At 42.0% G+C, this 5,492-nt stretch overlaps 1 pseudogene; it reads right to left on the bottom strand.

Annotated features, from left to right (window-relative positions):
* Window positions 1-4,982: 4,982 nt before the first annotated feature.
* On the bottom strand, window positions 4,983-5,075 carry LOC129543897 (small nucleolar RNA SNORA70; annotated as a pseudogene).
* Window positions 5,076-5,492: the final 417 nt, after the last annotated feature.

Raw genomic sequence — 5,492 nt, 5'->3', positions numbered from 1 at the left:
CAACTCAGTCACCTCAGTACAGGAGGTGGGGCTGTCAGGGGAATGATGGCAAAAGATACACATTTTGAAGATGATGGATTGCCCCCATTGAGTTTACACATTTACAGTTCAGAACATTTGGGACAGGCTATTATTATCCTAGTGTGATTCAGAGGGGATTCACTCTTCCCCCAACTTGGAAACAAGTTGAAAGCCTATGACATCTCATCCAGGGAAGACATATCTGGTTGTGTTCACCCAGGGATCTCTCTGATAGTTGGATGAGCATTTCTTCATTTCTGTGGCCTGAAAGAAGCAACTGGAGAGCTATTTGCAGAAGAAGGGGGATATATCCTAAAGTTTCATTTCCCCCAGTAAAGATCAGAGTAGCAACTGCCACTGGAGCTCAGAAAGAGTACCTGCGGTGGGGTATATGAGCAAGAAGGCTATAAATAATTCCATTAAATAATCAAGGGTACTGCAACTTGAGGGCTTCCTTGGGGGCTTATTAGGTAAAGAAAACACCTGCAATGCAGGAGATCCCAGTGTAGTCCCTGGGTCAGGAAGATCCTCTGGAGAAGGTAATAGCAACCCACTCCAGTATTCTTGCCTGGGAAACCCCATGGACAGAGGAGCCTGGCACGCTGTAGTCCATGGGGTCATAAGATCGGACAAAACTTAATGACTAAACCACCACCACTGTGATTTGGAGGCACAAGCTGAGCTAAAGGTACATTTGGAGAAGAGTCAGCCAATCATTCTGGCTTCATCAGACAGTGTTCTTAGACTGCACTTTCCCTTTTGTCAAAAGGAAGAGACACCGGCCGAGGAAAGTGAGGGAATGCTTAAGACACTGGTGTTCTGGGATTAACAATAAAGTATACTCACTCAGTGGAGAAGGCAACGGAATCCACTCCAGTACTCTTTGCCTGGAGAATCCCATGGACGGAGGAGCCTGGTGGGCTGCGACCCATGGGGTCGCGGAGGGTCGGACATGACTGAGCGACTTTGCTTTCACTTTTTACTTTCATGCATTGGAGAAGGAAATGGCAACCCACTCCAGTGTTCTTGCCTGGAGAATCCCAGGGACGGCAGAGCCTGGTGGGGTCACACAGAGTCGGACACGACTGAAGTGACTGAGCAGCAGCAGCAGCAGCAGCAGCATGCTCACTCAGAGACAGCTAGCAGTAACGGGCCACAGTCCTTAGACTGCACTGAAACTATGAACATCCCTTCTATGAGAGATCGCTTCATATTATATAAAACCAAGAGTGCCACCTGTGACCACAAATCCTGCTTGCCTCATCTCTAGGCATTCTGAAAAGGACAAAAAAAGACCTTGCCGAAAGAGGTTACAATTATTCTTGACATTTTAGAATGCACCTCTACTGTGTTCAGAATGTTCCATCATAGGCTTCAAAATGTGATCTAGAATAGGAGAGTCCAACCTGAAGTCTTCTTTTGAAACAGAGCTCACCTGTATCTGATTTTGCCTCACATCCAAACAGATTTTTAGCAACTAATTCAAAGGTCTTCATCTTACCCAACTGAAAAACATCAGCAACTCCTTTTAGCTTTACACTGGTTAACTTATGATTAAGAAGTGAAATGGGAAAATATGGATTTATTTTTTGTTAAGAGGCTGTAAAGAAACATGTCACTCAGACTAGCTCTGGGTGCAAGCCTATTAATGATTCATGTTCTTCTTTATAGTTGCCTACATTCTCCATTTTTTCTTTAAAGGGCATATATTACTTTTCAGGGGGAAAAAAAAAAACGAGTAGTCGAGAAAAGAGAAAGAAAGAAAAATATTACCCTTAGTCTTTACCTTGAAAAAGGAATGAGATTAAAATAGAAAGGCAAAATACCAGTGTTAACAGTGACTGACTTTTAGTTCAGTTCAGTTCAGTTGCTCAGTCGTGTCCGACTCTCCGCGACCCCATGAATCACAGCACAGTAAGTGACGATTTTTTTTCTTTCAATTCATCTGGTAGTTTTCAAATTTTCTACAAAGAATAAGTATTTTTAATTAAAAAGCACTTTGAGGAACAAAGGAAAGTTGGAAAGAAAATGTTGCCTTCTTCCATTATAATTGCCTGGAAATGAAAGTGAAGACTGTAATTACATAACTGGAAGAAAGCTGGGTGGACAGGTCCCACAAAGCTTACTGGAGGCAAATGGCAACAACTCAGCAGCATCTACCTGTGGCCAGCCTTGGTTGCTAGGCAGATCTCACCATCACCAAGCAGGGCGGATTTAAAAGCATCTAAAAGACTGTTCTCCCCTCAAAGAGCACCCAAACCAGCCTGCTACTGTCTCTCATGTTCTTGCCAGAGTCCTTTCTTCAGCTTCTTGCAATGTGTTCTCCGGAGTTCCCATTTAAATCAAACTGATCTTGAGAAGGGGACTAGCAGCCACTGGCAAATCAGAAAGGTGGAAGTTGCCATGAAAAGTTCCCCAATCTGGACCCAGGCTCCCATGCCAGGGTTTTCTAAGTCGTAGTGGACCCTTGGGCACAATCTTTGACTTCATTTGCAAACAATTCCCACTTCTGTAAAACGAAGGGGTGGACTTAGAATTCCCTATGACACTTCCTGCATCTAAATTCTGTCAGCATTAACTTCTCAGTTTAGATGGCTGCCACCTTGAAAAACAAAGAACAGTGCTGAGGGAATATATAATAAGATGAACACATGTTCAAGGGGGAAATAGAGGAAAGAGGAAAGATTCAAGAACCTGGTATATTTCTGAGGATCTTGGTCAACACAAGAAAACTAGATGCTACCATATGCCCCCAAAGGAGATCATCTTCTCAAAGAAAAAACTCAATTTACTTACATTATTTTTGATTCAGTCTTGAAACTGAGTCAAGAGCCTCAGTTTAATGTCCAATCTCAAGAGACCATCGCATATTACATGAGGTTTTTATTAAGTGACTCAGAAACTACTGAGAACGATCATTCTATTAACATTCCTATAAGATGAAGATATTAAAAATATGTAGCTATTCTCCTGTATGTTTACATAAGTGAGCTCCCAGCTCTCCTTCTGCTGATTGACAGAACAGGGCAACACGGGGATCTTTCTAATCACAAATTCATCACAAATAAAAGTGAGTAGAAAACATATACATAAACAGTAGGCTCTTCTGTGAGGAGAAGGGAAAGGTTTATTCTCCTCTGTAGGAAACAAAGAGATTTATTAATTAGGAAAGAGAAAGGCAGTACCAGTTTAAAGGGGAATGAATCAAGGATATGAGGAAAAAAAGACAAGTGTTTCCCTACCAGATGACCTTATTATTTCAGAAAAAAAAAAACTACGTTCATGTTCTGAATGAATTTTATGTCATGACACAATTATCTTGCTAGGGAACTAATTCTGATAGCATGAAATGGATCAACATGCATAAAATAAATCCTGTAACTTTTAAATAGCTTTGGATTACTCTCTCGGACTTACAGCCAGCCTCTTACTGCTTGAATTGCAACATTTTGCCCAGCAGTGAAAACGAAAATTTTTAAGTTTGATATAACCAAGTCCTCCTTTTCATTATCAAGTTTCCAACCCTGATTTGTCACAGTCCCACCAGATAGACTTCTCCCCAACTAGATGAACTGAATTGTAAAAATTACTCAGTGGAAGCTGAAAGCCGAAAATGAATTGAGATGATTCATACTGGAGGCCCTTGCTATTTTCAGACTTTTGGACAGAATTTCTGGCATTCAGAAGTAATAAATGAGCCTGAGTTGACACCTTGATTTGTTAACTCAGAAAAATCCACAGTCAGTCCCACTCTGGATTCACGTGGAATTCAATGATGCAAAGGTGATGAAGAGGGAAAAAAAGTTGCATCACTTTTAAAATTTTAAAAGTCAATTTATCATCTGTGTTTTGACACAGTTAGCCAGCAATATTCTTAAAGGATTCGTGAAGCAGATCAGTTACTCATATAGCCAGAATTTCTTTTAATTTATTACATATTTAGAAAAAATAAGCAAGCCAACCATTCCTCTGGAAGTAAAGTCTAAATAATAGATCAATAAGCACCTGACCAAACAATTGAGCTATAAGGTCAAAATCGTAGTTAATCCTTGAAGGGAAGCAACAGATCAGCCTCTTACAAGATATACTTTGAGTAGTTTTCCCAGCAGCACCAGTGACCTTAGACTGCTGTGTCTACTCTGTCATCAGTCTCTTCCCCTGACTAACCTGAATATTTATTAGATGGTAAAACAAGGTCCAGTGGAAGGTGCTGGGCACTGCGAATGACTGACAGAAGCACTGATCCAGAGACGTGGTGTGACAGGCCACAGGTGTGATCTTAAGCCCTCAACAATTTTTCAGTATGCCACCAATCCTCAAAGTCTGCAGCACCATTTAAAGGCTATGGCAACCCACCCCAGTACTCTTGCCTGGAAAATTCCATGGACAGAGGAGCCTTGTAGGCTACAGTCCATGGGGTCACAAAGAGTCAGACACGACTGAGTGACTCCACTTCATAGCAAGGAAACAACCCCCTGAAGATGGCAGTGCTGGAAATTTTGTTTGTTTGTTTAAAATTGTATTCATGTATTTATTTATTTGACAACAGAGTAGGATTTATTGGCGGGCATGAGTAAGGCGGGGACAACACCACAGCTCTCAAGAGTGCAGGACCTGACATTTTTCGAGGAGCTGCAATTTGAGATGTATTTGACTATGTAGCCACCTGGGATGAACTGCTCTTCTGCCACCATGTTTCCAAATTCATCCTCACTACGCTCAGTAAATCTCCAGTTCTTAGAGATGTGGATCTTCCCACAGACAGAGAACTTGAACTTGGCCCTGTGTAGGGCCTCAATCACACGTTCTTTGTTCTTCAGCTTGTTACAGATGGGCATTATACCTTGGCCAATGAGGACCCTGGTCACTGTGCCCAGGGGCTTTCCAAAGGCACCACACATATCTGTCTGGAGCCTACATTAGGGACAGCATGAGGCCATACATGAATATCTACAAGAAAGGGCTATCTCCAAGGTCCCTAAGGGAACCCTTAAAGCAACAGGCTGCATATACTACCACGAGGGCTACTGTTTGTAGGAATGCAATGGCTACAATGGAATTTGTTTAAAACTTTTCCTTTTTTCAAGTGATGGCTGTACACTTTTTTGAAGTGAGCCAAAATAAATCGAGAGCCAGAAATTGGTTGGTTTTTCCAGCACTAATAACAGTATACGTAGCTAACATCTACAGAGTGTCTACATGTGCCAGATACTCTTCTCAGTGGCTCGTGTATATTAATGCACTTAACTCATGCCAACAACATCTGTTCTTGTTTCAACCAGATTCTGGCACAGGGTTGATTATTAAGTAGGTGAGAGTCCCTTCTCTGGTCTTTGGCCTTTAAAGGGCTTAACTCTGCCCCTTTCCCAGCAGTGCCCCTCACCATATAGGCCACACAGTCCAAAGAGACAAGATAAAATGCCCACCTGGAGCCCACATTCCCCCACTAGACTCTCAGTCGACAGCATGAA

The sequence above is a fragment of the Moschus berezovskii genome, chromosome 23 (genome assembly GCF_049115385.1).
Source record: "Moschus berezovskii isolate FMDL1 chromosome 23, NW_MosBer_1.0, whole genome shotgun sequence".
NCBI lineage: Eukaryota > Metazoa > Chordata > Mammalia > Artiodactyla > Moschidae > Moschus > Moschus berezovskii.
This window is presented reverse-complemented; position numbering and strand designations above follow the sequence as displayed.